Here is a 24913-nt window from a genome sequence, read left to right on the forward strand (position 1 = left end):
CCAGTGTATTGAACAACGAAACGACCCCAAGTGCAAAGAAGTCCGTCGAAGGGAATTGGAACCGAAATAGTCCGATTTCGCAGAGATATTTATCTGAGGAAGAAAAAAATTAGTGTATTGGAGTATATCTCTATAGGAATGTTTGAAATATTTCTCCTATTATTACTGTAAGTACAATCAATCTTATGTTTGAAGTTGACGATCTAACAAATATATTTCAAAGTTTAAAATTAAGACCTTCAGCTGACTCACGAATTTCAAATCAAAGTTTAATAAGTATAGATAATAATAACTTAATAATGACCGAATTCATACCAGAATATTTAAAATGTGTACCAGATTTCGATGGCAATCCAAACGACCTTAACAGATATCTAAGTGGATGTAAATCATTAATTGATAACTTTTATAGATTAGACACGCCAAATTGTTTTCAGAATATTCATTTATTAAACTGCCTGATATCCAAATTAACTGGAAATGCAAAATTAGTCGTGAATATACAAAATGTATCTACTTGGAACGAATTAAAGGATGTATTAACCAGAGAGACGAAACTTGTCTCAACAGAGATTTAGTAATGATGAGACAACAATCAAATGAAAAACCACAACAGTTCTATGATAGAGTTTTGAACATTCTCAATCTTTTGTGTAGTTATGTAGATGCTCATAAAATTGAAAATGAATCGAAAATATTAAAAAGAAATTTATATAATAATGTGGCTTTGACATCATTTTTATAGGGACTAAAAGAACCGTTAGGTACTACTATTAGATGTATGAAACCAAATAGTTTAGCTGAAGCTTTACAATTTGTGTTAAAAGAGAACAATGTACATTATTTTCAGAATTACACTCATAAAACAAATATAAAGCAACCACAATACTCGAATAAACCTTTGACACAGCGACACAATTTAAATAATCATAATTCCTTTCCATTCCATGCTCATACACCCAATAATTTCTTTAGAGAACAAAGACCATTTCTATCTTAACATTTACCTATTCGTCCTATCATGTCGAGACAGCCCCAACGATTTCCATCTTCCAACGACCAAATCAAAATCTGAATTCACTAAACCCAACACCCATGAGTATTTCCATAAGAAATACACTGAACAATCAACCAGTGAGTTTATCTTCCATGAACTCACACCCAAGACCTTCAAATCCAAACCCTTTCCGAAATTTTCGACCACAAAATAATTTCATAGCAGAGGAACTGTTCAACGCCGATATTGAAGACGAAGCACCCCAACAATATTATTACCCTGATGACTCATACCTTGAAGAAGAGCAATATCAATTTGAAGAACAAAACAATCAAGATTCTACAAATTTTCCCGACACGCCTCAGAAATCAAACAAGCCCTAACACCCGAATCGATATCTTTGAATTTAAGTAATAATAGCGATTTGTCCTATATAATATTCCCAGAGCATAATATTAAACTCTAAATAGATTCTGGATCAACAAGATCCTTTATAAATCCTCAAATTGCATTCCAATATTTTTCAGAAAATTTAACTCATGACCCATTTATTGTTAAATCAGTTTTTCAAAAGTATGCCCATAAATATAGTACTTTAATTCCTTCTTCAAAAATCTTCAACCGTTCCGATAATTTGAATCTTAAATTTAATGAATTCAAATTTCATGGTGTATTCCAAGGGCTTATTGGCCTAATTAATTTAAAATTGCTAAAAGCAATTGTGGACTTGGACTGGCGGATGGTTAATCACTCCACAAATCAAAATAAAATTGAACTATTACAAAACTCAAAAAGACATAAATACTATTACTATCGAACCTAGAACGGAAAAAGTAAAAGTAAAAAATGGCGAAATTATAATCCCTCATAAAAAATTTCACGGTTGTGAAATACCAGGATCTTTATCAATCGCAAAAAACGGAAATCTCAAATGCTACTACAAACAAACTTAGATTTTTCAGAACCACTACCTGTAGAAATATTTGATAATAATGATTTTCAAAATTTCGAATTAAATTATTTAGAAGAAACCTCTGCGCAAGCTTTATATTTGAATAAAATTAGAATCGATCATTTAAATGATGGAGAGAAATCCAAAATACTTGAACTTTGTGCTGAATACTCTGACATATTTTATAACGAAAATACACTACTTACTTTTACAAATAAAATTAAACATGAAATACGAACTTCTGACGAAATACCTGTTTACGCTAAGACCTATCGATATCCTTTTGTCTACAAAAACGAAGTAGATAAACAAATTCAAACATTTTTAGATTACAAAATTATCCGACCGAGCTCAAGTGCTCAAGTGCTTTTGGAATGCGCCCATATGGGTAATTCCGAAGAAAACAAGATACTTCCGGGAAAGCTAAATTTCGTGTAGTAATTGACTATAGACGCCTTAACGAGGAAACGATTGATGAAAAATACCCTCTACCTAATATAACAGACTTATTAGACAAATTAGGCACATGCCAATATTTTACGACCTTAGATCTAGTCTCAGGATTCCATCAGCTCGAAATTACCGAAAAGGACATAGAGAAAACAGCCTTTAGTACCGCATCCGGACACTGGGATTTTCTCAGAATGCCATTCGGATTGTAAAATGCCCCAGCTACTTTCCAGCGGGCTATGCACAATATACTGCGAAGTATACAAAACGAAAAATGCCTGGTCTACCTTGATGATATAATCGTTTTCTCAACTTCACGTACGGAGAAAGACTAAAATGTGTATGTGATCGACTTGATCGAATCCAATTTTAAAATCCAGTTGGATAAATCGGAATTCCTGAGAAAAGAGGCTGCTTATCTTGGGCATGTAGTCACCCCTGATGGAGTGAAATGCAACCCAGATAAAATAAAAGCCATTAAAAACTATCCTATACCCAAGACCAAAAACAAATAAAAGGATTCCTAGGACTGCTAGGATACTATAGACGCTTCATAAAAAAATTTTGTCCACTTGACCAAACCACTGACAAAATGCCTAAAGAAGGGCACAAATTCTAACAAATTCGACTCTAGTAGAACAAATAAGACTCGTAAATACTCAAGGCTTCTCAAAAACCCCAATTAAAATAAAAATGCTATATGCAATACTTGCCTACAACCATCGATTCATTCTAGCACAAATATGAAACCAATAGATATGGTAAACGGACATATTAATAACAATGATGTTTATGATATTGAAATAAATAAAATACTTCTAACTGACTTTATCAATAGTCATAAAGAAAAAACAAAATTATTATAATCAAAAATTAATTCCGACTTAATTAATAGAAAAGAAAAAATCGCTAGCAAACTTAATAAAAACCGGAACAAACCAGAAATATTTTGGCTCTCTCAGAAAGTGTACATAAGGAAACATATACGTCAAAAACACGCTAATAAATAACTACCGACGAAATTAAAAACTGTCAACCGTACACAAAAAACAGCGTCTACTGAAAATAAGGAAAAGGTACATATGGACAATTTAAAACGCCCCCGGAAAAAGACCTTTGAATTCAAAAATTAAGATAAAAATTATATACAATATTATACATAATTTTCAAAACTTAGTATTAGGACGATAATTAAGAACATAGAATTTTATTATTTCAGATTCTCTGGAACTATGGAACTCCAGGATAAAATAACAATTAGAAATCTAGTTGACAACCCCGGGCTACTACCCCTCAAATTAGGAACTGTAAAAATTGAAATGTATAACTATGCTCTTATACATTACTATGATTTGAACCCATTGATCTTAGGAATAAACAAATTACAAATTCCAGCTGCAAAAATTAGAGAATTTGCTGACCAAAACAAACATTACACTAATGATCTATCAAATTATTGTAAATTACTAGACTTCACAGAAGCCAAGGTTGAAAATAAATTAATAGAAATATTACCCTATCCCTCTAGAACAAAAAGAGGACTTATAAATGGCCTAGGATCAATTTTCAAATCTATCACCGGAAACTTAGAATCGAACGATGGAGAAAGATTTGAAACCCTCATTAAAGAACTACAAAATAATCAGATTAGTTAGCTAGTAATATAAAAAAGCAAAATTCATTGTCTGTCTCACTCATTAATAAATTCAATAAAACTGTTGGACAAATAACAAATAACGAACAGATTTGGAAACAAAAATTAAATTTATTCAAAATTTTATTAACAAACAAGCAAACGACGAACATTGTGTATATGTTAATATGGCTATCGACTTAATCGTAGATTTGTACGAAATGATAAATTCAGTACTAATCGACATTGAAAATTCGATTACATTTGCAAAACTTCAAGTAATGCACCCAAGTATAATAAACACTTCTGATTTATTTGAACAAATGAAAAATTTCGAAAAAATAGTTACTAAAAACCAATTACCTTTAGAAATTGATTTCGACAAAATTTACTTTACGAAAAATTGATAAAAATTGATTGTTATTCATATAATGACAGAATTACCTACATTTTGAATATTCCGATAACATACCCCAAAGCTTTCGATTACCATCATCTATTTTCGGCCCCTATGTTAAAAAAGAGTCAATTTAAGGTGATAATACCTCAAAATGAATTGTTAATTACCAATAACGTCAACTTCGCATATTCAAATAAACCATGCAAAGAGATTCTCCCTCAGCCGTACGTTTGCCCGAGAATAGATCTGCAAAAAATTCAAGAAGAAAAGCGGCCTTGTGAAATAAGTTTACTGGAAATGAAACACACTTCTGCCTGTGAGAAAACCGAAATTCGACTATCGAACCCACTTCTAAAGCAATTAAACAACTTCCATTAGTTGTACATCATTCCAGCCCAAGATACAGCAAATTTCAAATGCCCGAATCAAGAAGAAACTAAGTACTTGACAACTGGTACTTATTTTCTGGAAATACCTTTGGGATGTCAAGTAATAGCACACAACACGATCATAAACAATCAAAAATTATATAGCAGCTTCAGCCAACCGATATTGCTGTTAAACCTGGATAACAGTACTCTTCATCCAACAGCATCAAACTCCGACTTCCATCTAGAAGAAATAGAACTCGACAACCTTCAGCCCCTAAAAAACAAATTCATAGAAAACCAACCTAAGTTAACATTTGGAGAAATTTCAAAAAACCCTAGCATATGGACATTATTAATTTACTTGTTATTACTTTTTAGTTTTGTATTTTGCATTTACAAGAAATGGTTATCGTCATTTTGCAACCCTGCCGAAGAGAATTCTTCTCAGGTGGACCATTCTACGATTCAACTTTCTCGCTACCTGCGGAAGTTGAATTTACGAGGGGAGGAATTATCTCGACCATTCCCACAGAAACCAATGAGTTGTTGTTTCCAATCACAGTGCGAGGACCTCATCAGCATTTTACATTAATATAAAAGTATTTTCACACATTTTGCAGTTAGTAAGTTGTGGTCATTTACAGTAAATTGTAATAATTTTATAATTAGTTTGTGTAAAATAAAGTTTTTAAAAAGTGTTTTCGAAGTTAATAATTTGAAAGTCATGTCACAATGTTTAAACATTCATGGATAAATAATGGAGATTTGAAATCAGGAGCTGAGCTAAAATATCAAGGGATGTACGATATAAGTAAATAGTTGTAGGTTTATGGTAAGGATTGACAATTTAATAATAGTTTTCGAACTCATGTTCATTAGTTTTACCAAACTTTAGAATGTATTTATCGAGGGTTATGTTCTAATTTCAAAAGTTGAAGGAAAACCTCACGAATGATAAATGTCTCAACTCAGAATATATCTGTAAATCGATCATGATGTACCTACATTTTTCAGGTTTCAATATAATTAGACGTAAATGAAATTTTCACATGTGCTAGTGAAAATACCTATATTTCCATCTGCATAAAAAAAGAAATGGAGAAATCTGTGACAATTGTTACAAAAAAATTGTTATTAAATCTCTCCTCAATATATCCTTATTATTGGTACGATTTAAATGCAGGCACTTTTGCCTCATTCGATATTGATTATTTATTTTTTAAATTTATGGTTCATTTGATACACGCCTGAATGTGGACTTGTTGACGTAGACCCCTGATTTTAAATTATTAAATTACCCCATAAGAACAAATCTAATGGTGTTAAATCATATGATCTAGGGGGGCAAGTGTGATTACCAAAATTAGGGAGTACACGACCTGGAAATGTTTCAAGCAGTAATTGAAGTATTTCATGGGCTGAATGGTGGCACCGTTTCGTTGGAACCACATATTGGCCTCATCAATATCATCCAATTTCGGCAAAAAATACTGTTTTATCATGCCGCGAAATCGAGCAAAAGTAACAGTCACTGCTTGATCAGTCTCATTTTCAAAGAAGTATGGTTCAACTATCCTCAAAGTGCACACCAAACAGTGACACCTTGTGAATCCATTTGTTTCTTGACCATCATATATGAGTCCTCTAAATCCCAAAAGCGGAAATTTGGCGGCGGTTAACAAACCCATTAAGTTGAAAATATGCTTCATCGCTTAGGATGTTTTTTGTTAATTGAATTTTGTAAGCATGGAGTCGCAGATCTTTAGTAGGTCTCATGCACTGGTTGGAGATTGACATTTGAAAGAGTTGTTTTTGGACGACCAGCGTAATTGGCATCTTTAGGGGATTTTGTCCCAGGAATTAATATCTCGACAGTTGACGAAGTTTGACTATTGAGCATATTTTGTATGAAATTTTCGAGCTTCGATTATTTTTGAAATATCCAATAATGGAGGCATTTTGTTTCACTAACCTAAAGCTGTCGATTTGTTTTTTTAGCGTTGTCAATACTTTACTGCATAAATTGCGTAAAATATTGAATAAAATTAAATCATTACACGGAACTGAAGTAATACAAATAGGTTTTTGTTGGCTGAGTTTTGATTTTGAAATTTCCACTAAAAACGGAACGTGACCTTCAACAGTTCGGGGATAGGATCACCAAGCAGCTGATAACTAACTTGTTCCAGTATCATAGTATTTTTAAGTGTACTATCATGAGTTGGTACTACTGTACTACTGTGAGTTCAAAATCTAAAAAATTTATGGTTCCACTTCGAGACATCTGTGTAAGGAATTTCTTCTTCAGAACAGTAGTGTAAACAAACATACAAATATATTACTAATCTGAAACACATTTCTACTTGTACAATCGGTGAAATACTGAACTAGAAATGATAATCCATCGTAATACTATATAATAATATTCGGCATTCGAGATATCCGGATCTCAGTTAGCGAAATGTAGAAAATATAAAATAAGCTTGAAGAGATTCCGAAACTGGCTTTATTTTCACAATTTATTATTTAGCTTTATTCACTTCGCGAATTAGTTATATATTTCGGTAAATGAATCTTACATATGCATAGGTTTAAACTTAAGTACATCACTGTCCTTAAATTGATAACTGATTGGGCTTGTTAAATAATAAAACAAAATAAATAGAAGCAAAAGATCATTCGAAAAGTATGTGAAAATACTAAAAAATGCTTTTAACCATATGGTGAGATACATCTTATCGTGTATAAAAAATTATCAATGTCTGCTAGCGTGATTTAAAACAAAATGCTATGAACAACTAAATATTCTCGTAGTATATGTCATGTCATGATTGCGTGATTTGGTAGCACAGGTGCTCTATTTAGAAATAATGACGATTTGATTTCTACGTTTTTTATTTTTTCAATCATTTTGTGGCTCTTTGTATAATGTAAATCTTGTGCTTGTAAAACTGCAATTATCTTAGCAGTTTTTTATCTATTGTAGAAGTGATACAGAAAAATATAAAGTGCTGTTTAAAGCGGCTCATTCGATATTTTTTAGAACGTTGAAGCTCAAAAGTTTTCTATCTGGATTTACATTTTCAATAGAAATTTCACACCTTTAGTCGGTTAATGACAATAGCTCCACAAATTCCATTAACCATAATTGTTTCCAGGGATTCAAATCATAACTTGAAACACCGTTATGTTTATATTCATTAAGTAGTTTTGACCAAATTCTGTCCGCCGAATCAGATAATACACAGGATATTTACATTGAATTGTTACATTCACAATACTGACTATATTAATTCATATGACATTCTCATCACGACAAATTGAACTACATATTTGAAACAGTGTAACACTGCAATGTTGCTTTATAAACACCCACACTCGACCAAACTCCTACAGAAAATGATGAATGAAGAAAAAAACCCTTATGTTCTTTATTGTTCATTCTCATTCCTATTTTCAACGGTTTAATAAAAGTGTCTGGTAATCCTCTTTGTTTTTCTAGGGTAAGTGCCATGAAATGTTTTCTTTTTCTTGATCTTCTTATTGTTTGTGCATCTAGAAGTACCTTATTCTTAGCCAACTTATTGTGAATAAAATCCAGTAGAACAATTTACTACAGTTCTCCCTACTCGAAATACAGCAGCCGGAAGTCCCTTAATAGGTAATCACTCATCTTCTTGATGTCTGCACAAAACCCCTTATTTTATAAAAAAAGTTCTCATGGTCAAGTTAATTTTTTGTTTTCTAATGCGGAGTCGCAGCTAGCCAGCATAAACGAAAATTTAATTGAAGAAAATTAATTAAAAGTAGTATTATGTACTGTAATACTGATACTGATATAATAGGTTCATAATTATTTTACTGTTTTTATGTTATTTGTGGAAAATCATTACTCAAGATTTTCTCAATTCATTCAAATGTGTTTTTATCTATCCTTTGTTTTGTTTTTAAAATAAGTGATCTCCACTTGCTTATAAAAATGTAGAATAAGCAATAAGTGCTTTGACGACAACAACGAGCTGAGCAAAGCTGAAGAGCTCTAATTGGCTATCCAGGTTGAGTCTGCAATTCAAATATATTATAAACAATATTGGTCCTAGAACTTTGCCCCGTGGAACGCCACAAGTAACGATATTTTTATTGTCGACTTTTCCATTTGTACAAACAGACTGTTTTCTATTATTCAAATAGCCTTTGAATAGTTTCCAGGTAGTTTCTCTCACCATTGCGTCCACTAATGTATCCAGTAATAAAGAATATTTCACGGTATCAAATGCCTTCGACAGATCAAGGAATATGCACAGAGAGGGCTTTAGTATATGAACTATCGATTCTACGAACAATTGGAATTAGATTCGTTATATTAGAACGTTTTCAGATTTGAAAGTGTTGATCAGCTTTGTAAATATTATTTTCTTTAAATATGGAGCCATGATTCTTTTAGAACAACACATAAGCTGATATTCATTCATTCAATCAAATTCTCTAAATTTATTGATGTTAAAATATTTCTCTCCCACCCACATAGTACCTATCACTTCCAAATAAGATTTTCTAAATAGTCTAATCCTCATTACGATGCGAGATACCTATTCTAAAATATGAGCTCAATATTGTTGTTTATTGACATATCGATCCCTTTTGGTATTTCTACGGCTACAGGTGTTCAAAGTCAACTGTTATAAATTTTCTCAGGGTTTCGATTATGCAATAAATATCCGAATTATTGCATACATATAACAGCAAGCTGTGCATTACACAGGTTATGAAGGTAGAACCAAGGGTAGCGCATAAGAAGTTTCGACTGCTTCGACGTAATGATTGGAAATAGTGAATTATTTAACAAGCCTTAATTTAGATAATAACCCATGCAGATCAAGTAATTCATCATGTGAGTCATAACAATTACGGGAAGTTAGATACTTTGCTTCATTTGCGGCTATAACAATAATTATTAAGATACTGCAATAAAGAAAGAATTTAGTTCAAAAATTCTGATAGCGCTTCCGTAATCCCCTTTATTAAAGCAATTTTGAATGAATTGATCGATTGTATGATATTTGAATTTGAATATGTTAAATAAACAACCGTATTATTATACCTATATCCTCCCATTTTCCGGTGGAAGCATACGCTGTTCTTATATATGTAACTACCCCAATTCAAAGATATTCATCCTATCAGATAGCAAAGTAGCCCCACAAGCACATGACTCTTATAAAATTGAGTCAAAGCTAGTGTGAGACTGCATCAAATCTTTGAAATCAATTAGAGATAGTAATAAAGTTATTCTTATGTGGGTACCTGGCCACACCGGAGTACACGGCAATGAACAATGGAGCAAAACTCCAGATCTGAAACAATCGAAGAGATTTCTTTCTTATGCTACCAACAATACCAACTAGGTCAAAGTGTTAGCGAAATAAATTCACGACCTAGCTCATCTAATATTTATATTACTTTCCATACTATATAGTTTTTGATCATGTTAGATGTTATTTTTTTATAAAAATTGTAACGATTTTTAGGACGCTTCACAAATTGATGAAATTTAGATTATGTACAAAGTATAGCGTAGAAAAACATTTACTTCTAGATAAGCAGGTTATGTATTCTGAGTGAATACTCAACCAATGAATTTTTCAATCTTGTAAAAATTGCTTCTAGAAACGTTTTTCTAGGGTAAGTAAGTAAGTGTCAACCCCAATTTCGCTTTTAGCTTCAAAGTAGTATATTTTCATTTCTATTTATTTTTCAAATATTATCTTTATATAACTACTGTGTAATTATCTGAGAACATGCTTCTAAAAGTGACTGAAAAGCTAGTAAATCAACATCATCAGTAATATTCAATATTGTTTTTGTTTACTTGAGCGGGAAGCTAGCGATAAATCTGCGATAATTAACAGGCATGCTGAGTGTTTATATCGTGAACTATTATTCTAAATTTTTTCACAATGCTCAGAATGTGGAATGGCTCTAGCTACCAAAGATCTTCATTTTCAAATCCATACGCTCCAAGGTGTAATATTCTGGAGCTTCATAATCTCTAGCACTCGGATAGAATTTGTATAGGGGCTTGGTCCCGTACGTATCAGAATCTACACGTAGAGGACTCTGTCGAATTTAGTAAACGTCTTTAGGTGTCAATTGAGGTGGCAAAGTCTGAACAAGACAAGACTCCTGTTAATGTTAGTAGGCTGGTCTTACTTAGGTTAATACATTCAATAGATCTTCTTTGGTTATGAGTTTCCATTATTATCTTTGCAGGGGTTGAGCCCCTTCAAAGATAATCATTGAAACTATGTATGCATCATGGAGAACAGAAAAACAGAAACACCGTAGAACATAAATCTCCCTCATACTCCAACAGACAGTTTACTTCAGCCCGCGTCATCAGACGTAACCCTGTGTTTCAACTTTCACTTTTTATAACTGTTAAGCGAGTTGTTCCATAGAATTGATTCCGCGTACTCTCTGTTTTATGCGGTTCCAGATCTTTTTCAATTTGCGTACATCTATCTGCGATATATGCATCAAAGCATTACGTACAGTATATTAACTATAACCCGTAGAATTTCAAAGCATCAATAACTTTTCTCAACTATATTTATTAAACAAAGGAAAACTGGGAGTAAATTAAATTTTTTTTCATTGAATTTATCGTCTTGAAGCAGATTGTTATGGGCAGTAAACGAACAAGCAATAATTACGTCATTTATTATTCAACTGAATGAATACATTCATAATTCGCTGATGAATTGCCCGACAAAAGATTATTTTGGGTCTGAGATGAAATAAGCAAGTTATAATAGGATTTGTTCATAACACAACTTCCACCAACTACACAATTAAATTGTTCAACAGAGTAAATTTTAGGAGGAAACTTTTAAAATCATTTTCGGTATCAATTGAGAATTGAAAAGAAATGAGATTGTTCAAATTAGAATTCAATTTGAATATTCATTTATTTCTACTGAACGTCGATTTGAGACACAATTTAAAAGTTGTTTTCTATTATAAAAGCAGAATGATGTGATGAAAAACGTAGTTAACAAAGAAATTCATTATTATCGTATACTTTTAGTGTTTATATCTTTTCAAAATTCAATTTATCATTTTATTTGGTTAACGTCTGAATACAACTTTTTGTAGCCTCCTGCTGGTTGCGAATTATTACATTTGCGATACGTATATTCGATGAATGATACCGAAATTATGATCACAAGCAGAAGGGTGGACGTAAACGGTTGCTAAGATTAATATTTCACAAAACGGGGAGGTACTAGAATTAGTTATCTGTTACGTTATGGGAATATATTTTTGTCTCCTTTATTTTGAACATGGATTGAAAATCGAGCTGAATTCGTTTATCTCAGAAAGTAACCAGTATCGTGGAATTAATGTCCATCAATCGTCAATTTATATCTTTCGGATACGAATATGAATTTCAATTAATATTTTTCCATATAATAATATGAATTATTAAGACATTAAATATTTCAATTATGTACAAGAAATAATTTTTGTAGCTATTTGCTTAAGTGGATAGACGTATTACCTCACGAGAATTACATTTAGAAAAATTCAGACGACTTTAAAAATTAAAACGTAAAAAGATAATATTTCATAAAACTTAATCAGTATTTATTAATATTAATAGGAATTGTTATGAATACCATTTCAAGGAATTTTGTTAATTCATTCATTTAATGAATTTTGTTGATTTAATCGTTGAAATTGATTGATCAATATTTCTAGAATGGTAACTTCTTTTTTATGAATAAACTTTTTTAAAAATAAAATTTCGAATGTGAAATTTATAATGCGAGAAAAAAATTTTTTTTTCGAAAAATAATATCAATAATCAATATGTGAGAATTTTCATCAACTTTCCACCTTTTTATATGATTCTTGTAATAATTTGTCTAGATTTCAAATACTTTTTCTATGAAACTCAATATAAAATAACATGTGAAAATTGAAGTTTCGACCTACTTCAGTCTTTGTCAAAATATGTGAGAATTTCGGTATTATCGTTAGCTGAATATTTGGAAATACACTATTTTCGGTTTTAAATTAAAAATATTCCCAATAGACGCTTTGGGCTACGAGAAATTCGATTAATTCATTATATACCTTCATAGATATTCTTAAAATTATTCTATTAACAATTAAATGCTATATTTCGTTTCTGCTATGTTGTGAGCAGTATATTGTATAACAAATATCGATTACATAGAAAGTGTAGAGTTCAAATCTATCATTTTCTTGATGTCACCAGTTACGATGATAGACAACTTGAATTAAAAGATTGACAACTAGATATATCAAACGAACTTTTCTGTACTTCATTCAAAGTTTTTCATTGTTATCTTTCCTGAACGTTATAGGCATTCAACGTTCTAGATTCAAAAAACAGCATATTTTATCAATGTATACACTCTTTCAAATTTCATCTGTGGCAAATTTTGAGTTAATGACATTCATATCAATCCAATGTCCAATTTAATTTTAAAGTAAGCGAATTAGGGTTTTTATTATTTCAGAATACAGGGTGTTTCTAAATTTATACGACAAAGTTCGGGAGGTGATTGATTGAATAAAATTAAGATAGATCTTTCCTATAACAGCCCACCCCTTTCCGACATATCACCTAAAAGGTGGTGACTAAAATTGAGAGCTGACGAGAAAAAAACATTTCAAGTCTCTAGCTCTACTGAAATTTTAGAAAAGAAAATAAAAATTCAATTGTAGTCACCACCACTTAAAGGTGATATCTCGGAAAGGGGTGGGATGAAATATTTCTTATAGGAAAGACCCATCTTAATTTGAAATGAGCAATAACCTCTTGAATTTTGTCGCATGAATTTTTTTTTTTTATTTTAAGCTAATCCGCTTCTACCCAAGGTGATTAGCGGGGTGTATAACAGTATAGTATATTTAAGTATATTTAAGTCTGTGGGTAGTCTATATTTTAGCCGGTACGTGTCGAACTTAGTGCAATTGATCAGGACATGTTTCACTGTTAAGTGTTCTTGACATGAATCACATATAGGAGCATTGTCATTATTGAAAAGATAAGTGTGCGTAAATTTGCAATGCCCTATTCTAAGTCTAGTAATAGTCACTTGTACTCTGCGTGATATTTTTGGATGCTTCCACTGTGTCACTGTTGATTTAAATTCGCGAAGTTTGTCTTGCGATCGCTGCCAGTCTTGTTGCCAGTGGTTGTGAACTTTTTCCCGAATAAGTGTTCTCACGTCACTCATCACGCACTTTGTTATGAGTTCAGCATTAACGTTTACGATTGCGTTACGCGCACATAGGTCCGCTTTTTCGTTACCTCTGATGCCAATGTGAGCAGGAATCCAAATGAAATCGACAGATTTCTTGTCGTTCTGGATATTGTGAAGCAGTGATTTGATTGATTGTAATATTGGATGCTTGGGATAGAGATGTTTCAAGGATTGAATGCTACTTAAGGAATCAGTTAAAATTAGGGTTTTGGGATTTTGGAAGGAGCTAGTTACTTTAAGGGCATGAAAGATAGCATAGAGTTCTGCCGTAAACATGCTTGTGTGAGGGGAGAATTTTATGCTGTAAGATTCAGTTGCGGTCACTACTGCAGCACCCACTCCTGCCTCCGATTTCGAAGCATCCGTGTAGACTATGTTGAAGTCAATGTAGTTATGCAGTATCCTGTTGAGTTCTGCAAAGATTTCATGGTGATTTGTATCCCTATCAAACCCGGTCAAGTTAGTATGGCAGCGAGGGGTAGAGATTGTCCACGGAGCTGGATGTTCGACTGTGGATGGAAACATTGTTGGGAGCTCTAGGTTAAATTTCTGAAGAAGATCTCTAACTCTGGCATAGAATGGCTTTGATAGATGCGGTTTTTTATCAAAAAGATCTCTATATATGTTGTTGAATGTCTTATTGTAAACTGGTTTTCCAGTATTAGTGGATATAGCAGCCGCGTAATTCAAGCTCAATATAGAGCGTCTGTAGTTTAATGATAGTTCACCAAGAAGACTTCGAATGCGGGTATTAGGGGATGTTGTAAACGAGCCTGAAGCTGTTTTTAATGCTGTATTATGGATAACATCGAGTTTGCGAAGTACAGTTTTTCTGGCAGATGCGTAAGCTATGGAGCCGTAGTCTATTTTAGACCTAATCAGCGTTTTATATATAAGTAGTAGCGTTGTTTGGTCAGATCCCCAATTTCTATTTCCTAGACTTTTCATTATATTAAGCCGCTTCATACATGTTTGGACTAACTTCTTTATGTGATCTTTCCAGGTAAGCTTATGGTCAAAGATCATTCCTAGAAATTTAGCTGATGATTTAAAGTTGATATTTTGGTTATAAAGTTTCAATTTTGGGATAGTATATGAACGATTTCTGCTGAATACCACACCTGTTGTTTTGGTAACAGAAAACCTGAAGCCGGATTGACGTGACCATAGTTCCAAATTTGTGATGAATTGTTGAATAAATAGAGATATTGTATTTATATTTTTTCCTTTTATATAAACTACTAGGTCATCTGCGAAGACTTTTGCTTTCAATGGTTTTTTCAGATTATTGAGTATGTTGTTGATGGCAATCAGAAATAAAGTAGGGCTGATAACTGAGCCTTGTGGGGTTCCATTTGCTTGGCGGTAAGCATCAGATAGTACGTCGTCAACCCGAACCTTGGATGTTCTGTTGGCAAGGAAGTTGTTGATGAAAGCTAGGCAATTTCCTGTGATATTCCATCTTCGTAGTTGCATCAGAATGTTTGGAGTCCAACAGGTGTCAAAAGCTTTTGAGATATCGAAGAAAATGGCTACGCATACCTGTTTGGTGGCAAAAGCCTCGTTGATCTCACTTTCCAAATCCACAATATTGTCAAGAGTTGAGCAGTTTGGTCTAAAACCAGTTTGTTCGCTGATTAGGAGGTTAGAAGTTTCGAGATGCCACATGAGTCTTTGGTTGACAATTTTCTCTAGCAGTTTTCCCATTGAGCATGTTAGTGATATAGGTCTGTACGAGTTGGCTTCTTGTTTGGGCTTTTTAGATTTAAAAATGGTAGAATAATAGCTTCAGACCATAATGAAGGGAATACTTTATCTTCCCATGTCTTGTTGAAAAGCTTCAGTAGATGCCGTTTTGCTGAAGGTGGTAGATATTTGAGGAATATGACTGGAATATTGTCTGGACCTGGGCTCGAGTTTTTCATTTTATCTAAGGATCTGTCAAGTTCTTCTATAGTAATAGGAAGGTTTAAAGGGTTATCCAGTGTATCTTCAAAACTGATGGGAGTTTGTTCGATTTGAGCCTTGTTATTGAGAAAGTCGCGTGTGAAATTTGAGGTTGACGATTGTTCTTGGTAGGATTGGCCCAAAATATTGGTTATATCTATTGTGGATGAGTAGTACCGGTCATTGTGTTTAATGCTACGGATAGTGCTTTTTGAACTATGTCCATTCATTTTTCTTATTTTGGTCCAGACTTGATTTATTGGAGTGGAGGAGTTTATTCCAGAAACATATTCCTGCCAAGATTTTTTCTTGGATTGTTTGATCACAAGTTGTGCCTTTGCTTTGTATTTTTTCAACTCTACGCGATTTTGGAGAGTTTTGTGTTTCCTATACTTGTTCAACGCTGCTTTTGCTTCCCTGATAGCTTTTTCGCAATCTTGATTCCACCAGGGGACTGGAGTATGGCCTTTTATATCTTTTGTTTGGCCAATGTGCTGGCTGGCACTATCCAAGATGATTTTATTGAAGTTCAATACACATTTCTGGACATCGTTGGTATTATCGCAGCTATCCATGTTTAGCTCAATCTGGTTACTGAAGGATGTCCAATCTGCAGAATTTATTCTCCATTTAGGTGAACATTTTCCTGGAGAGGTGCGATTTTCGATAATAATTGGAAAGTGATCGCTTCCATAGGAGTACGAGAGAGCCTCCCATGATAGATAGGCAGAAAGTGCTGGGTCGCAGAGACTTAAATCGATAGAAGTTTCTCCGGTGGATATGTTGAACCTAGTATGGCTTCCATCATTCAGAAAATTCAGTGGAATGTCGGCAATGAGTTTCTCTAGTATGTGACCTCTTGAGTTTGTCGATTTACTGCCCCAGGTTATGTTATGTGCATTAAAATTTCCAATAATGATTCTTGGACTTGGTATCTGATTTAGTAAGTTTTCTAAGTCTTTGTATTCTATTGTGGAGTCGGGAGCAATGTATATATTACAGATGTAAGAGGTTTTATGGCTGGTGAGTTTTACTACAAGGGCTTCGATATCTGAGTTTACATGGAAGTGATCTGCTTGTAAAGATTTGCTTATTAAAGTTATCACTCCTCCACTAGCACGTTTGGTATTATTACGAGTTTTGGAGAAGAATTGAAATTGACTGTTTGAATAGCTGCTATCTGGTTTAAGATTGGATTCTTGAAGGCATATGATGTCCGGGGAGTATTCTTTAATAATAATTTGTAGCATACCAAGTCGATGGTAGAAACCATCTATGTTCCATTGAAGAATTGAGTTGAATTTTGGACTAATTTGAGAGGGTTATGTGCGACAAATCAGTTGTTAGTAGATGAATCAGATTCAGAGTCAATTAAGTCTTGGCCAAGATGAGTAAATATCTTTTTTTTTAAGTTTGGTGATTCTCGTTTTTGTTGTCTTGTCATTTATGTAGAGATATACTTCGGATAACATAGTAGTAAGCGCAAGGAGGTCAGAAGTGAAATCTAGAGCTATATTTACAGGTTGGAGTGAGCCGGTTACATTATCTAGTAGTACAATTAATTGGTCGTAGTCCAGAATGAAAGGTGGCGAATGATTTTCGATGAACTCCTTGCAGGATATTGTTGATTGTTTCTTGCTCGATTTATTCTTTTTTAGTATTGGTTTTGGCTTAGGGAATAATTTTTCGGGCGTTATGTTATTATCGCTATCGGGTGTGGGGGTGTCTTCCATAGGCCTTTTGTTTGTGATTTTGGGAATATCTGTTGCATCCGTTTCTGCTTCCATATTCGTTGAAGTTGCGGGCGTCTCTTGATTAAGTGAAGAGTCTTCTGTTGTTGGATAAGAAGTCAATTTTTGTGTATTGATGTTATTTGTTGACGAAGATGGTGGAAGAGTTTGGATTTGGGTTGTAAGAAGAGTTTGGGAAGTCGAGAGCGGTTGAATATTTGATGTTGAACTATATGTATTAGGTTCTGATTGGCTAGAGTTATTGATACATTGTGAGGCTACATGACCATCAGCTTTGCATTTGTAGCATGTTAGTCCATCTTTTTGGAGGAATACTCGGAGCTGGTTTGTTCGAATTCAATCAGTATGGAGTCTGGAAGCTGTTGCGTATAGGGGCTTACGTAAATCTGTCTTCTGAAGCTTAGGATGTGACTATACTCAGGTAATGTTGCACCGATTTTTAGAAACGTCATGGGAGAAACTGGATTTAGACCTAATTTTAATATTTCACCTGTTAGCAGTTGATGAGGGATGGTTGGACTTACATTGGAAAGTATGATTCTATCAGCCGGAGTTATGAGTCGACGAGCTACTAGTTTTTCGCCGTTGACGGTTATGGAGCCATAATTGTTCATGAAGTTGTCAACAACTGATTTGTTTGCCAAGTACATACAGACACGATTGTTCGAAAGCCTTGTTGAAAAAATAATATTTTTTGGTTGAATGATTGATCCTAATGGGATAAGGTAGTCCTGTAATTTGGCATTGTTGATATCGGAAAAAACGATTGCTTGTTGTTTGCTTGGAAAAACAGCTTGGTTAACTGCTGATCAATAGCTTTTGATGACTGTTGTAGGAGTGTCTGACTGTGTATTATTGATTGAAGACATTGATATTTGATTTTATTTGGCCGGAATTTGGAATATGGCCCTGGCCGCTATTTGTAAATAGTAGCATGCGAAATTGGTTTGCTGCTTTTATAGGTGAAGTACTAAGTTTAGATAACTTGGGGAACAATATAAGTAAGGTGAACTTACAATTTTAGAAAAGAAAATAAAAATTCAATTGTAGTCATCACCACTTAAAGGTGATATCTCGGAAAGGGGTGGGATGAAATATTTCTTATAGGAAAGACCCATCTTAATTTGAAATGAGCAATAACCTCTTGAATTTTGTCGCATGAATTTTGAAACACCTTGTATGTATATTTGTAATTGTTGTTAGTGTTCAAGAGCCATCAAACAGCATAACAAGAGTTCGAAGACTACCTGAGTATCAGGTATCATTCGCTAACTTGTTTCTCTCTAGGCGTTCAAACATCGTTACCGTATTTTGTTGTCGAAGAAATTAAACAGGAAAAGGAAGTCATAAATCTTACCGATTCAGAAGTATAACATAACATGTTAATCGAAGTACTAACAATACTAAAACAAATGCAAACTTTTCTACGGCTGAACATACTGCCGAATTCTTTCTCTTAGTCTGCGATATTGTCGTCTAGTCTGGTTCCACAATTCAAGTAATTACTACAGACTTAATGAATTAAATAATCTAAAATAAAATTCTCTACCCGGTAACATGGGACTGACTGATTCAATTTGTATACTGGAACCCAAATCTAGAAACGGTAACTATCAGTTGATTTGGAAACATATAATCGCTAACAACGTTAAAACCAATCGTAAGAATTATTTAACCAATATAATGAAGTAGTGTTTTCTAAATAATCTATTTCAGATGCCTATTACAAAAAAATCTAGAGGCGCCAAGTCCAACGCACATGGTGGCCATACTTTGACCAGCATTTTAAGATAAAAGGTGACTAGATAAAGAAGTTTTTACTAATTTATTGGGTCAGTTAATGATCAACTATGCTTGAATTTTTGAAACTGTTGGTGACAGAAGGTGGACTAAGGCCTATTAACTTGACTTATCTGTTTTGGACAAAATTTTACCACCAATATACCTTTTCCCGCGAAAAATAATTCCAGCGGGAAAACCTCCTTGGCGGGAATCTTCACATTTATTCTTTAACTACCAAACTATAGATGGGCTCTGATTTTTTTCTCTATTTCTCATAAAATAGATGAGTCAAGTTAATAGGTTTAAGTTCACCTTCAGTCTCTAAAGACGGTAACTTGGTTATCGAAACGCGCATCAGAAAGTGTAATTGTGAGTGTTGGTGTAGTGGTAGTGTGAACAGTGTGTTCAATCCAGATAATGATCAACACTCAATCAAATGTTTCTGTTAATCAAAATAACTGTAACTGTCAATTAGGGTGAGATATTTTAAAGCAAAAATTATTACCTCTTACAGGCATATAGAGTATTTGCTCCTAAAAGTGATGAAAGATCTCATAAGCTTTTTTCCATTTTGTATAACAATCCTCATTTTTACGGATTAAATATCGGTTTAGAATAGTATATAGTGAATAGAGATGTATGTAGATAAATGTCAATAGATGAACAATAAAAATATAGTCTATTCTTAAACAAAGTGGGGGAGTAGCAAGATTCTTTCGTAATAACTATTGGAGATTTGATTTGAATTCAAATTGTGATTTTCCTCCATTCAAAGTTTTCGAGTTCGTTGAGTATATATTTTTAACATTTTGGTGAATGTAATTGCTCTAGTTTGCCCAACATCTATTCTATGATATTTAATATACAGTTATTAGCCGATCCTACAAATATATCAATAGTATCAATTTTCTAAACACAAATAAACATGATTTGAGTAACTAATAAATGAATAATATAATAGTGTATTTTGAAGATAGGTCTGTTTATAAACAACCTCGAAAATGTTTGAAAGAGAGTTTGGATAGAACATTTACTAAGTCATATATGTTGAACTGAATTGAACAGCAGATTTGCGGTAAATCAAATCAGATAAAAATATATTACAGTTAAATCTAAAATTTAACATGATGCGTTTTTGTGACTGTTTATATTAAACGTAGAACTAGAAATTATAATATTTCTAAAGTATTTTGCGCATTTGACTCTAATAATTGTATAAAGTCTTTTAGATGAGATCTTTACACTTTAAGTGATATTTCACGTGATTACAAATATCTATCTATAATTCTTAGTCAACTAACGTATTTAATTCTCAATTCAATACAATACTCTTGTTCGTGGCTTACTTAAAAATTGACACCCTGTAGGAAAAAACATTTTCTCTATCTTGAACAAAAAGGTAAACAATGATATTTTTTTGTATATTGAATAAAAAAATACGTATGAAATGATTGATTCCAGGAAATTACTGTATATCTAAAAATTGAAGAGCATATAACAAGAAGATACGAGGAGTGATCATGAGAAAAATATACTCTAATCATTTATTATACTCTCCGAAAATTGCAGCTATCAGTTTGTTAAATTTTCAATAAAACGATAAGAGCGATAAAAAATTCTTGACAAAAAATGTATGAATACGTTTACAAAAATTCCAGCGATGTTAAACATCACAATAAAAGGAGAAAATTACACTAATTATAATTAAGTTTAGGATGATGTTTACTTTCATTTCAATATTTGTTGTATCTTGTGACTTCAAACGCTAATCATGTACGGTTTTTTGTATCTCAAATTTCACCACCAGCCTTTGAAAAAACGGAGCTTTATATTGATCTTTACGCTGGTTACACTCAGCGTTTCAGCTTTGATCAACTAGGATTCGGTGGTAAAGAAGCCATTCCACATTTAGTTGAAATATTGATAAATGACTTCTGAAGACAATACGTGATATGTACTATTAAATGTCAAAATTACCTACCGTATATTTCATTCCTTTCAACCGAAAGTATTCTAAGACGATTATGTATTGTCAGTGACTAACGGTTACTTTGAAAAAATAAATTCTTTGTATAAAAATAATTACACTTGTGATAATGAATAAATGACACTAAATTTGATTACACTATATTTCATTATAATATAACAGGAGGGAGAGTTTATTGTTTTCGACCAAAGTTAAAATAGGATTTCATTAAAATGTACTTGTATGCTGTTGCCTCTGGCAGGCGTTGTAGGAACGAGCATTTAGAGCTCGAGACTGATATTTTGAACTGTTTGAAAGCAGTGGGAGGTTGATAAAAATTTCTTTATAAATTTGGAAATGGCTCTACAGATGTAACTACTACGCCAAATAATGTATTTACGAAATAGGGTTAATATCTGACCATATTACCATAAGTTAGTTCGATTTTCGATAGTTAGATGAGAGAAATGTCCTTTTTAATATTCTTTACAGTGATCCCCATAATTCGATTTTTAATGAAAAAAAAATGACATTCTCTTAATGTTATTGAGAAATACATAGACAACTTGGTGCACTATAAACTAAAGTATTCTCTTTAGTAAATAAATATAATGCATTCAATGATTTCCAGGATCAGTATTAGTATTTCCAGTAAACAGGGAATTACGGAGGTGGCAATTTTAATAAAATTGACTATTTGTGACGTATCTAAAAGGCACACACGCACACACGCACACATGGCGCCACTATTAAAGTGCTTCTTATAAAGTTTATTCACGAATGTTGTGTAATGGTACCCATTATACATCTGCTTGCTCGACCTTAATAATACCCATCAATTAAGTGATAAATGAATCATTAAGCGTTCGTGGCAGTAAGCTTCGCCTCGTGAGAAATAACTCTCATTATACCCTTGTGAATAATATTCTTTACTACTACTGAAAATCGGCTTAATCTTCTTTTTTTTTATCGATAGCTAGTTGCCTATATGTTTTTTAGGAAATACAGAAAAATATCGGTTTTAATACATAATCAAATTGCCGATATTTGCTGTATAGTTTTTTTTTATTTTTAATTTGTATGCGATGTCCAGATCCAAAAGATTTCGTTTCCGCTATGGGGACGATATTTTTTTTTTGGCGTATAATAACATAAGAGATTAGTGATAATAAGTTTGGCTCATGAATTTATCCAACTACCAGATCTTGAATTTAGATACTTAGCTATCCAAAAAGCTGAAACTGCATTGAAAGAAAATAATTATTCTGAAAAAATTATAAGCATATTCAAGAAAAAGGTAAACAGATACTACAATCAATTGAGAAACAAAACAGAAACGAAACATAAAAACAAAATATTTTTCCTCACCATATCTACAAGGACTTTCCCAACAACTATCTAATTATTTCTATAAATATGATATTAGTATAAGTCATACAGGACATAATACACTATCCAAATATTTTATTGAACTAAAATCTATAATACCAAAAATCAAATGTAATATTATATATCAAGTGCCTTGTACTAATTCTGACGCTGTCTACATAGGGCAGACATCTCTGTATTTAGAAAATCACTAATCTAACCAATACGATAAAAAAATATAAATGCATTAAGGAACCACGAAATACCAAAAAAATTTAATTCAATCATCAATATTCTTGAAACAGAAACTAATACACGAAAAAGAGAATTTTTAGAAATGGTTCACATTCATAAAAACGAAAAAGCTATCGATAAAAAAGAACTGAATAATTTTACTAAAATTTATAGCTCTATTCGTGAATTTTAAGACAAATACAAATAATCTTATAGATGCTACATATTTTTGAGATGAAAAACTGAGGAAAAAATAAATTTCTATTTTGATTTTCTTTTTGTTTTGATCTATAGATTAATATGTTTTATCTACCTTTCAAAAATTATTGAAAAAAAACTAATGCTATAACAGAAGGGCCTTAATAGTCGGAGAACCGGCTGTATAAGAAAATATTAATTGAGTCGATCAACATTGAAAATATTTTTCTTAATTTATCTTTATCTATAAATACATGGATTTGTTTACGATTTTCTTAAACTAGAACCTCTCAAATGGCTGAAAAAAATTTATAGATACCTTTTATTTGCCTGGACCTGACTGTCGACTTAGTTTGAAGAAGTAAAGAGCCTTATATATTTCATTTCTATGCATGTTTTATTATTTGCATATCTTTTTCAAATACATTCATAATTTTTTTTCAATTAAAATTACTAAAAAAATTGGTCGACACCTTTTATTTACCCACATCCAACTGTCGACTTAGTTTAAAAAATCAATGAGCTGTTCGACTTTGAGATGGCCCAACAATTGTATATAGAATATCTGTTTATACATACATACCGGTTAAAAATGAGATGAATTTCAGCAGTCGTACTGTTACAATTTTTTTTTAATATAAATGCAGCCATTCTTCCGAATGTTTGAGGCATCGCTGGCCCTAGTTCATGTAACATATAAAATCCATCAATTATTTCTGTATCTACACATAATGGATATTTGGTGGAATCATCTTCTTTATTTTTTTGTTTTGTTTTATTCATTTTACCTGTACACTGAATCCAAGTTGGATGTGGGTGAATAAAAGGTGTCGACCAAAGTTTGTTTGTAAAGATAGAGGTAAGAATTAAATGGAAAAAAAATTCAATGTATTTGAAAAAAATATGTAGATAATTAAATAATTAAACATACATGGAAATGAAATGTATAAGCATAGGCTCTTTAATTCATGAAACTCGACAGGCAGGTCCGGGCAAATAAAAGGTGTCGACCAATTTTTTGATTTGAGAGGTTCTAGTTTCAGAAAATCGTAAGCAAATCCATGTATTCTATAGACTAAGATAAATTAAAAAAAGTAGTTTCAATTGTGGTTGACTCAGGGTAGCGAATAAATAGAGCTTGTCGACCCTTGACATTTCCATAAATTACAATTACACCTAAAATAAAACCCTCAAGTGACGTCATAATTTTGCAAGCGGGCAAAATCAAGCAACTTCAGGAGTGTAGACCTCTAGACAAATGGCTTTATTGTTCATACCCCAAAAATGATTCATGTATATGATCCATAGGACTTTTATAGAGCCGGCTCTCGGACTATAAAATCAAGTCGATTTAAAAACATGAACCCTTATAATTGGTAGTTCATCTAAAACAATTTGGATGTTCTTTTATTTGGATAATTGTTACGTTACAATAGCCAACTTTCCTTTTATCAAAAATAGTTTTGTTTATGCTAGACCTGCTTATTAGGAAAAATTATCTTTTGGTAGGTAATCTGTTGTTGGATTTGCAAAATAGGTATAATGTATATTCATAGGGCGTATTT

At 32.6% G+C, this 24913-nt stretch overlaps 2 protein-coding genes across 2 annotated transcripts in view; both read left to right on the forward strand.

Moving 5' to 3' along the window:
• The window catches only part of LOC130449112 (tetraspanin-5), a 63123-nt gene extending 57625 nt beyond the window's left edge, over positions 1-5498 (forward strand). The window contains exon 10 of the transcript XR_008910422.1: positions 5182-5498. The gene's annotated coding sequence lies outside the window, so the exon portion shown is untranslated. The remainder of the gene's footprint in view (positions 1-5181) is intronic.
• Positions 1-24913, forward strand: part of LOC130449111 (dopamine receptor 2-like) — a 362545-nt gene that overhangs the window by 9619 nt on the left and 328013 nt on the right. The gene's annotated exons all lie outside the window — the stretch shown is intronic.

This window comes from Diorhabda sublineata, chromosome 9, assembly GCF_026230105.1.
Source record: "Diorhabda sublineata isolate icDioSubl1.1 chromosome 9, icDioSubl1.1, whole genome shotgun sequence".
NCBI classification, from domain to species: domain Eukaryota; kingdom Metazoa; phylum Arthropoda; class Insecta; order Coleoptera; family Chrysomelidae; genus Diorhabda; species Diorhabda sublineata.